Here is a 12,008-nt window from a genome sequence, read left to right as displayed (position 1 = left end):
AATTCTCTGAGGCGTCGGCGGTTACTTCTGTCGCCTTCGCTTTCAAAGATGTATTTATGTAACGTCGCAATTTTAGGCTTGCTGCTATTGCGCAGGCTGTACTGCATGAAATCGTTGAGACATGCCATTTCGGCTATGCTTTTTTTTTCACGTTAATTTACACTTTCAGTTTGCACTTTATTTTTTAGGTTGAGCCCCCATTTATGCGGGATTTTATTATGTTTGATCTATAAAAAGGATTTAAATATTATTTAGTTTAATTTATCTTATCATCTATGTGGGATTTTATTATGCGTGATGAGGAGAATTGATGCGCGTCGTCTTTTATGCCACGTCGTTTCGCGTCCGTCCTTTTATTCAAACTCTCCCTGTTGTAAGCTCGTAGAATTCTTCTTCTTTCAAGGCGTCGGTGGATGGTGGATGTCGATGCTTCTTCTTATTTACTGTGTGCGACGGCTGTCGTTTAACCCTTTATCACCCACATATATATGTATATTTTTCCGTGGCTAGCAAAAATCTGTGTCGATATGTATGCAGGCTCATATATAAACATACATATTTACGCTGGTTTGTTCGAGAGGCTGTTACAGCGGCAAGGGAAGCAGTGGCAATTGGCGATCGTTCGTTTGTGTTTGAGGCACAGCTCGGATTTTCTACCAACAACACAATGTTGTGACGCTTTGTCGTCGCGTCAGTTCTTCAACACATTGACTCTTCGACAAAACGTGAGCTTCGCCATTGGTTGTAAGTATGTGACAACGGAAATTTCGAATGAAGCAATAAGTGTACACATTTACATACAAAGTTGTGTGTAGCCAAATTTACAAATATTACATATATGTATGGTCTGTCATATAATCTTACATGCACACATAATTACATACATATGTACGTGAACATGCGCGACCGCTTGGTCTTTTAATATGCCATCAAACATATAATGCCCAGCAAATAAATATGTAAATATGTACAGTAGACTCGCGGTAACGTGAACTATTAAAAACCGAGCGTGTTTACGTTTGCGAGGTTGTTCACGTTTTCGAAGGTATAATTTTTAAAATTTTCAAATAAATTAAACATGTGTTTTAACTCAAATTCATTTATTTTTATTTTATTTCAGATTGTAAGAACATGTAATTTATATGTTTAGGTTTTGTTAAGAAAAAAAATACCCATTGAAATTATTGGAAAAAATGGGTTATCTTTTTTTGGATTTTCTTTTTTTGCAAATTGCTGAACACGGCTTTTTCGCGGTGACGTTTAAGTACGCTGATATCTGTTGGACTTATATTTTCATCTTCCGCCCATTCCAAAGCTTTATTAAAAATGTTGATTACTTCACTAGGCTCTATTCTTGTATGTGGTCTTTCCAGATTACTATCCTCGCTTTCACTTTCATCACTAGTTAAAACCTCGTTCGTTTCGGTTGAGTTAGGAAAATCTTCAGTCCAATCGTTGACATCAGCAATTGAAAAACTAACCTGCAAATACACAATTTAAATCAAATGAGTTATTGGATGGAAGAAAAGGTTCAAACCTCTGGATTAATTGCATGAAGCAGTTCTATTGCGCGTTCTTGTTGGCTGTTAATTGGTAAACAAATCCTTTCTCTCAAAGTAGCTAATGGAATATCCTCATCACTGTCTTTTTCATCTTCTATAGAGCTTAAATTGTTCGTCCAGTATTTTGCTATTGTTTCCTTTTCAAGACGTTACCAAGCTAAATCTAAATAGCCAATAGCGTCTCTTAACGTCAATTTCTTTAGGGCTTCAATAACATCAGTCCCTGTGGCTACAATTGATGCCAAAAGACTGTTTCTGTAGAAAAGTTTTGTAAGACGTATGGCATATTGATCCATTGGCTGTATGAGTGGAGTGACATTAGGTGGCATAAACATTGCAGTTATTAACTCGTCATCTGATCTCAATTCATTTTCGGGAGGATGAGATGGAGCATTGTCTATCAACAGCAGAGCTTTATTGGGCAATCCTTGATCTTTTAAAAATTTCCTGACCTACAATAATAAGAAATACATATGTAAAAGTTTGAAATCACTAAAACTGATTTTTTAACCTGTGGTACAAACGAATGGTGAAACCAATGTTTAAAAATGGCAGCCGTCATCCATGACGACTTGGAGCAATTGTAGTCAACAGGAGAATCAAAATTTTTAAAAGAGCTAGGATTTTTTGCCTTTCCAATAACAAGAAGTTTAACTTTATGCACCCCTGTTGCGTTTGTACAAGCCAGAAAAGTGACACGCTGTTTTCCGTTTTTCTTCCAGGAGCATTTTTTTCTTGTGAGGATACGTATGTTTTGTCAGGTAGCAGCTTCCAAAATAGTCCCGGTTCGTCTGCATTATATATTTGATGGTGCGACAGACCTAGCTCTTTAACTTTGGCTTGCAGCTTGTTTTTGAAAGGGTCCACAAGTTTAGGTCTAGAAGATAACTTTTCTCCTTCTTCTTCTTCTTAATTGGCGTAGAAACCGCTTAAGCGATTATAGCCGAGTTAACTAACTAACTAACTAACTTAACTTTTCTCCACTTATTTTAATAAAACGCACACCATAACGCTTCTTAAAGCGTTGCAACCATCCATCACTCGCATTAAAATCACTTTGAGTTTCTTTAATTATTGAATGAAAAAATTTAGCTTTTTCTTTAACTATCAATCCATTGACAGGGTCATTTTTTTGTCGCTGTTTAAGGAACCAACTGTAAAGCGCTTTTTCCATTTTAGGAAGTTCAGAACACTTCAAAGTCTTCCGCTTTCCAGGCCCAGCAAATGTACTGTTAACACATTTTAAAATGTTCTCTTTTTTTTGTTGATAGCGCAAATTGTTGATTTTGCAACACTGTACTGGTTTGCTAAGCATCCACATCGATCCACCCCAGTATACTCATAAGCAATAATTTACGGGTATTCCCCGTTTTATAAAAACGATTCGCATAATTAACAAACATATGTATGCATGTAGAAAAGAAAATAACGTTTTAAATGCATTTTAAATTTGTTCACGTTATAGGGCTTTCTCACCGTGTTCACGCTACCGAGTAGTCAGTGTAAAAAAAATTATGTTCATGTTAGCCGGTGTTCACACAAGGCGGTGTTTTTGTTACCGCGAGTCTACTGTATATAACTTATTAATCCAACATTAATTAAATATTTAGGTAATAATGCATGCAGAATTGAGCATTTTCGGTGTTAATGCTAATTCAATGTAAAGAAATGTACGCCTACAGATTCGTTTATTTTCTATGCGCAACCGACTCGGTATATAAGTATGTAAACTATATATGTATGTATATTAAAATTTACCTACATAGATATGTATTTCAGGATGATTCCATAAAATCATTTAAAATATATAATAGAGTATATTTTGTATTATTACCCAAATAATTAATATAAGTTTAAGGTAATTAGTTTTAAATTTATGCATTTACATTAAATGCATAATGTCTTACTACGGATAATGGCCGACTTCAGGAGCTTTTTTTTTGGCATTTAATTACATCTCTGAGGCTGATTTCGTTATCACTTCCCTGGTTGCGCTGTAGGCGGCGTCTAGCTGAGTGACAGAGCTTCCTCAGCTTGGCAATTTCGTCGTTCCACTAGTATACCGGTTTTCGATTGTTATAGTATCTGTCCTGCGCATAGTTGCATCGCATGCTGCAACTAGTTCTTTCCGCACGGCGGATACTAAGTGGGCAGCGTTTTCGCCTGATACATTTGCCGTACTCCAGACGCTCTCAAAAACGCCAGAATCAAATTCCTTTTGCCGCCAACTTCGTTTTCGAGAGGTGTTTCTCGGACAATGTTCCGTTTCTTGGGAGAACGAAATTTCAGCACTTATGGCCATATGTCGCAATTTGTGTACATATCTGACACCTTCCACTTAGTATGCCTACTAAGCGCGTCGTTAGCAAACATTAAGTCTATTATTGAACCTTTATTTCCCTTTTGAAAAAGTTCGTTTGACTCAAAAATTCTAGAATGAGGCGACCACGATGATTAGTAATTCTGCTGCCCCAAGCAGTAGACCATGCGTTAAAATCTCCCGCTATTATTATTTGCGATTTGCTTCTGATTTCTAGAGATAGCTCCAGGAGAAAATCTTCAAATTCGCTAATTGTTGCACTAGGACGAGCATAGCAGCTTACAAAATATATTCCTTGTATATTCGCCCATGTAAAGCCGTTATGGGCTTCATTGGAACGTGATGTGAAGGCTTAACCTTTGCAGGCCCATATTGCCGCCTTGCCACTTATATATTTACTCCGAGTGCTTTCCGAACGTTGAGAATATTGTTCGCTTAATAGGGCGACATCTATGTTTTCTTCTTGCACTGTCTGTTTTAGAAGGTCTTGTGCTGCAGCGCAATGGTTGATATTTAATTGCAATATCTTCATTATTTCGTTGACTTCAACATATCTGCGTATTTAGGACAAACCGTACTTAGAACGGAGTGCTCCCCTTTGCAGAGCATACAACTTGGGGAATTTGTACATGACTTTGCCACGTGACCTGGAGTTCCGCAACGTGTACAAAGCGAAGACCTATCAATGGGGCTGCAACATTTGTGTGCTATATGTCCTAGTTGGAAGCATCTAAAACAACGAGTAATAGGTGAAAATTCCCGGAGGCGACAGATAGACCACCCGATCTTAACTTTACCACACTTGAGTAAAGTTTTGGCATCCTCAGCTAGTAGGCATATAAGAGCTATTTGAGTGCCACTTCGAGTTTTCCGCAGATTTTTTATATTTTGCTGCCCCAGGTTTTGGATCCCACACTCCTTTTGTAATGCCTCACAGATTTCTTCAGGCGCAGTTATCTCGTCCAAGTCTTTGCACATAATGGTAATAATATGGGTTTTTGACTGTATTACGGCCATCTCACCAATAACTCCCTCTAGGGCGCTTTCGAACGTGTCGGCTCTCTTTTCTGCTTGATTTTTTAATTCGATTAGAAGGTTTCCTTTGAGGGTTTTTCTATTGTACCTCACGTTTGAACCCAGTTCTTCAGGCCTCTGTCACATTTTAGGTTTTTCAGGATATCGGCATACGACGCTCCCTCCTTTTTTGTTAAAATAATAGCGTCTGGTTTCGATCTGATTCTCTTCTCGATCGGTTTCTTCTTTCTAGCAACGTCTATCCATTTCTCGCCTGCCGGCTTGTCTCCCAAACCATCTTTGTGCATGAATTTAGTGACCTCACTGTATGTTGCTTGCACTTTGTGGCTCATGTTTTTGGGCTTCTTCGTTGGTGGCAAATATCTCAATATCTCGCGTGGTCTCTTTGGTGCATTTTTTTCACTTTGAATAGGGGATACCTGCGACGTTTTCCCTACCATGACTCTTTTCGACGGATTCTCTTGCTTTTCTGCCTTTTCATACAAGCTTGTGATGCAGCTTACAAGATCACGCATAGCTTGATTTATGTGTCTCTGGCCGGACATCATGCTTTCGAGCTCTCTAATTTTTTTACCCAGTTTGCAGAAAATGCTGGGATTTTCATTATTTTGAAGCTGCTCAGATTTACCACATTTGTCTGTTTGGTCGGCAGTTTCACATCTTTTTGCTGATCCAGCAGCGGTTGATTCTCCATGTTTGCCTTTTGGAGGCGTTCTCAAAATTTTTGAGTTCCTCCGAAAAGAATTCTCTGGTGTACATCCCAAACTATTCTCAGAGGCCATAACTCAGAAAATAGTTGGGAACACCTGTCAGTGGGTACGTTCAGTCCTTTGCCCTAACAAACCTTACTTGTATTTTGTTGGCTGGGAATGCCGTAACCAAAAGCAAAACAAATAAGGAGAAGAAGGAGAAACGAAACAAAAAACAGCTGACTGACCAAATCAAAACGGCAAAAAATAATTGAAAGCTCGTTTTGATTCGCTGTTACGTGGGGAAATTCCTATTTAATTTTTATGTATATTTGCCAAAAAAAAGGGGCAGGTAAGTGCCCAATAAATTCTAATGAACCAATTTTTGTACTTATCTAATTTTTGTGATTAGCCTCCAATCAATTAAAAGTCCAGTTCCAGTCTCCCGGTAAGTCTCGAACCAAAAAAAGTTTGCTATCACTTTAAAAACCACAAATTCTTGCAGATTTCCTAGACCACAAATAAACACGTCTACTTTCACTGACTGCTACTTTCACGTCCGTTGTTTCACGTTGACAAACAAAAAATCCTCTCTCAGCCAGGCCCTGTAGCTTAACTCTAAGAGGTCGCTATTTTTTTTTTAGGTTCCCATACATTTAACATAGGAGTTTTCGTTTTTTCATCCAAACTAAAATTTCACCAACTAATTTTCGTTTCTCAAAAATAACCATCACATATTCAGAAAGTTCACTTTTCAAACTTTAAAAATTTCTGCGACAAAGTTTGATTATATCAATTAGACTATTAAACAAATCGATTTGAAATTTGGATTTTTTTTAATAAAAGTAAAAAAGTTTCTGAGAATAATAATTTTGTCGCGGGAATTTTTAAAGTTTGAAAAGCCAACTTTATGAATATCTGATAATTATTTTTGAGAAACGAAAATTAGTTGGCAAAATTTTAGTTTGGATGAAAAAACGAAAACTCCTATATTCAGTGTATGGGAACCTAAAAGCAAATAGCGACTCCTTAGAGTTAAGCTACAGCGCCTGACTTGAGGGAGGGTTTTTTGTTTATCAATCACTTGTATTCATATGCATACAAACATATGCACGGTACGCGCACGCGCACTGATAAACGATAATATCACGATTTGAGTTTGAATTGTACTTACTAATTGTAGATGCGTATGAAAATTAAAATGAAATGTAATATTGTTATTGATGTGAAACATCTATAGGCGCGGGTAAACATGATTGTCGCCGTGGCGATACAGGCCGTGGTTACGATCACCACGCTATATTATTATTATTATGGAGTATATGGGCGATACGCAGTCTATATGTGTCATATATATATATATATATGTATATGTATATGTATATGTATATTTTTACGCTGCTTGCAAAAATCTTACCGAAAACACAAACGAACGATCACCAATTGCCACTGCTTCCCTTGCCGCTCTAACAGCTTTACCAACAAACTTGCGTAAATATGTATGCGTATGTATGATCGTGCATACATATCGACGCAGATTTTTGCCAGCCACGGAAAAAAATTTTAGGATTGATAAATATTATAAACCGAAAACAGCTATGTTGCCACTTTTCTCACTTCTTTCTGTGAAGAAACATCAGAAAGTTGTTCAATTTATAATTTTTAGCTTTAAACACCGTCGCGAAAAGACGCTTGTAGGCAAAGGCACGCTCCGGGAGATGTAATTGTGTTTGCTCTTATGCCTGTTGAAAGTGCGCTTGCGTTCATGAGTGAAAATGTTGCTGTTGTGTGTTTTTCTGCAAATTTGGGCATCGACTGTTTGGCTGCCATATTGACTTGTGTCGCAGCTGATGCTATTTGAGACAATTGTTGTTTTTCTAGAACAATGTTTGTAATTTTTGCGGGTGACATATCTACATGTGTACACATATCTGTATGTAAGCAAGAATGATGAGTACAAGATTGCGCAGATGAGAGACAAAAAATTTCGTTCTGCGCTTCTTCGTCACACGGCTTATAAATTTCGTGAAATATCTTGAGTAGCAAGTAAATATTGCTTGTTATAATAATTGATTTGTTTTTGGTTTATAAAAATGAAATAAAATAATTAAGGTCCGCGAGATTTTAGATTTTTATTGATTTATTAATTATTATTTTGCAATACAAAAAATGGAAAAATTAACTCATTTACGAAAATCACAGTGCAAGTTAAATATGAAAATAATTACAATTATAGATCAATTTGAATATTTAACATAAACCTTAAAATTAAAAGAAATATTTAAATTAAACAATTCAGTTTTTATAATGTCTTTTATTTTATTCTGCTTGTCTTTTTTATTTGAATATGAATCGAGGCAGATTATTTAGTTTTTTTTTGTAATATTTTTTAGTTATATTTTAGTCATATTAAAAGTTATTTATATAATCTATACATTTATTTCTTAAATTTGCTTATTTTACGTTTCTTTTGATAATTGAATTTCGCAATATTGGCATTAAGTTTTCAAATTTCAAAGAACATTCGAGATCTAAAAAACAACTTTTTAGCCTGTAGATCGCAATGTCAATGTCAATAGCAGCGTCTTCAATGCACAATTCATTCAAACTATTTTCCATTTAAAGGTCTGCACAATCCTCAGTCACGTTAAAATCTTCAGCAGGTATACACAGTACTCGCACTTCTTGAGGTTGGTCAACATTTATCAACAATGAAGTCACTATTTTCTTATTTTCCCTGCGCTCAGCTCTGGTACCTCGCTGCTCATTTTCACTAGCTGCAACGTTATAGCTACAGGGAATAGCTCCTGGTTTCAAAGTCCTTTTGGCGGCAAGGCCTATGAAAAGTTTTAAATTAAAATATTTTAAAACAAAGGGGATTTATAAACTTACCCATTTCGTACATCCCGTTTCCAATAATGTCGTCATCGTTGAAGTGGTCCATACAAATTCGCCATGTTTTCGGCTTAAATGCTTGATTATTTCTACAAAATTGGATCCACTTTTTTTCTGCCCTTTATCGGAAACATAAAAAATGTTTTCTTCACATTTTTATTTCTTCTTCTTCTATCACTGACACAACTTTTCACTACACACTTCATTTTGTTATTTAAATACAAAATTACACGGGTAAAATAAATTGTTTCTATATTCACATTGATTGGTAACACGAATTTATAGCTGTCAAATTTTTTACTGCACCGTGTGACGTAAGCAATTGTTTGTTTACATTTTTCAAGTATAACGGACCTGCGCAATGCTTAATCTCTTTTCTATCATTCTTGGTATGTAAGTACATATGTACATATGAGCAGAGCGCACTTGTTATTAACGATAAGTGATAATCAGGGGTGTTATGGAATCCAAGACAGAATTGCTTAGCTGTCAGAATTGCAAACCAATTCTGATTATCAATGGTGTCTCAGAATCTGATTGGATTTTAGTCTTTTCGAACATATGCAAAACCAATAATCGAATCAGCTGTTTACTAATGTGACACACAAACTTGCAAATGAATACATTTGGAAGCAATCCTATTAAAGTTTTTAATGAGTTCCCAATTAAAGAAAGATTTTAAGAGATAACATTTATCGAATGAATAAAGACACATTTGGGTGTTAAATTACGTTTATTACATTTTACAGGAAGCCTGAACATAATTTATTAAAAAATATGAATCTCTTTGAATTTTTTTTCCTGAAAACAATTCTGCAGTAAACGAACAACTCCACTTTTAACCCCTGTATTAACGTTTGTTGTGTCACTAACAATCATCTTAATGGAATTGCAAAGGTTAAATTTATCCAATACATTCCTTATTCCTTAAAAAAGTTATAGAAAGTTAATTAATGCTCTAAAAATATATTATTAAATAGAAACCTTCAAAAATTGACAAACTTTTCCCGTTTTCAAGAACCATTGCCGCTACTCTTACTTCCTTAGCTTCATTTGTTAACACCACGGCCTGCACTTCTTTCTTCCCAAATTTCTTGCTGTCGAAATGAATGCACCAAATGTCATCTCTTAAGGAATTCTTATAATTTTTTTCCAAGTTCAGCGCTGCTTTAATCATCGCTTTATATTTATTCCTTCTTTGGACAATTCATTGCATATTTTAGCGGCATTTTTGGTGCTTACATGGGCTGTTGTTACCATTGTCACTGCTGCTTTTGTTGAACACTTCGCATTTCTTTTTCTTTGAAGAGGAGCTTTATATTCACCAACAGATTCAGCTGATGATATTGAAGTGTTGAGCGCCACTTTATTTAAACACGAGGTGCTTTAAACATTTTTTCTTAAAAGGGCAGCTTTGGAGGGATGCACACAAACTGCTTTAGCTGTCGTGTACCCAACTTCTCCATTTGTAGTTGTTTGGAGTTCATACAACTTTTTGTCCTCAGTTCCTAGCCAGACACCTTTTAAATCAGTCATATCACATAACTTGTTGAACGCCATTGTAACATTTCTGCCATCCGGGAATTTTAAAAATGTTGAATAATCATTTAAAACTTTTGTTATCTTCCGTTGTGCAGCTAATTCATTATACCTTCCTATAATCACGGTCTGTTTTGGAATCTGACACAATTCACTCAAGGGGTTTTCAATGTTATTGATTTCTCTTCTCTTATTCTTAGATTTTTCAAATGTTATTAAATTGTTTTCCCATTGTTTTGAATTTTTTAAAACTTCAGCACCACTTTTTTTAAAAGACATTGTTAATTAAAAAAGACACTACTTTCACTCCAGCCGCCACGCACTGAATGAGAGATCGACAGCTAAATAAAGGCAGCTGGCGCGACGCTAATACGAAGTTTCAATCATTCATAAAGCATTTACTCAAATTAACCGTTATCTATTTTTGTCATATGCAAAAATACGACGAATAACGGAAGCAGAGCAAAACAAAACAGACACAAAGAAAAGAACATAATCTCATATGGTGTTTTTTCTTGGCATATGTATGAAATTTTCATACGAATTTTCAAGTTAAATTCTGCGTGAAGTTTTTGAAATAAATCGAAAAATAAAAAACGCAGTTATCAAAAAATTCAAAAAGTTATACCCCTAGTGTAGAAGTTCACGCAAGTGAGGAAAGTTCTCTAATCGCCATTCACTTGGGAGGGGCCAGAAACGATTCTTTTACACATGGCTCAAGCAGCTCACAACTTCCGGTCCTTGACCAAGTATCCTCTGGGTAGCCTAAGAACATCCGATCGAAGGCGAGCTAAAGTGAGAAGGCGAAACATCCCCTACATAGGGTTGTGCGCTGGGTTTGGGAAAACTTCATTTCACACTGATTTTGTCATGTAACTAAAGCGGTTTACTTCTGGCATCTCGCTTTTTCTGAAATCAGCTGATAGAAATTCCCTGATCTCCATCGCCGTCAAATAATCAGGGAACGCGTTTGAGAGAAAAATGAGGGCCAATGGGAGAGATTCGTATCATATTATCCATGGCCGAACATTCGTTGTTGAGTTTTTTTTTTTAAGCGCTGCCTGTGCAGAAAGGGTGTTGATAAAGGGTATCGCTTGTAAAGTGTTTTAATTTTTTGATTTATTTGTTTATTTTTTAATTAAAAAATTGTATTTTAATAAAAAAAAAATTTATTTCTTATCTTTGCGTTACAATAAGACGATTCTAAAAAATAAAAATTTTCCAAAAATACTTTATTTTAATTGTAACCGCTGTGCAAGACCATTGATAAACCCTAAGGGCTTAGATGTAACATTCGACAGTTTGTGCTCTTTCATTTTTCGTATGACCGCGATAACTGCCAATGTATAGAACCGCAACAAACTCCTTAGGTCTCTAGTCGGCAACTTATGGGGAAAAGACAAATAAATGTTGCTGGCAACATATAAGGCAATCAGCTGGCCGGCAACGCAGATGAGGAAGCTTCAGATGTGTCACATCTATCACAAGATTCCACTTGATGTATTCACTGTTATGATATTGCATCATCGAGCAGTACATCGACCAGACTTCAGATATACATTGAAAGCAATGAAGGCATTAACACCTTAATCGACTCCTCAGTGAATGGTGTACTTGGAGTCAAACCACCACCCATTGTAGACGAAGAACTCGAGTTGCCACGATAATCTAGAGTGAGCCATGTGAACCTTACCACCCAAGCGGGGATGGGATAACCGCTACAACACTGATAAACTTGAAAATCAATAATCAATAGTAATTACGATTATGAATGATTATTGGTGACGTGTGCGGATTATATAAAATCAATACGATAATAAATTCCAAAAATATAAATAATTTCTCAATAAGTGGGATTAAACCCAATGAAGAACTTTTAAACTCTGTTGGAAAATAAAGATCTTAATTAAGCTGAGAATATTTTCATTCTATTTTCATATTCAGATTTACTTATCCTTATATACTATT

The 12,008-nt window shown here is 35.9% G+C and overlaps 1 protein-coding gene and 1 long non-coding RNA gene across 2 annotated transcripts in view; one reads left to right on the top strand and one right to left on the bottom strand.

Moving 5' to 3' along the window:
- Positions 1 to 12,008, top strand: part of LOC120781590 (insulin receptor substrate 1) — a 179,206-nt gene that overhangs the window by 23,571 nt on the left and 143,627 nt on the right.
- On the bottom strand, positions 1,158 to 3,098 carry LOC120781591. Its single transcript, XR_005706100.1, has 3 exons — positions 2,074 to 3,098; positions 1,538 to 2,014; positions 1,158 to 1,481 (listed from the first exon to the last, which is right to left on the bottom strand). It is a non-coding gene; the product is annotated as an uncharacterized LOC120781591 (long non-coding RNA).

Source organism: Bactrocera tryoni, unplaced genomic scaffold (assembly GCF_016617805.1).
Source record: "Bactrocera tryoni isolate S06 unplaced genomic scaffold, CSIRO_BtryS06_freeze2 scaffold_7, whole genome shotgun sequence".
NCBI classification, from domain to species: domain Eukaryota; kingdom Metazoa; phylum Arthropoda; class Insecta; order Diptera; family Tephritidae; genus Bactrocera; species Bactrocera tryoni.
The sequence above is the reverse complement of the archived record's forward strand: the minus strand, read 5'-3'. Positions and strand labels throughout refer to the sequence as shown.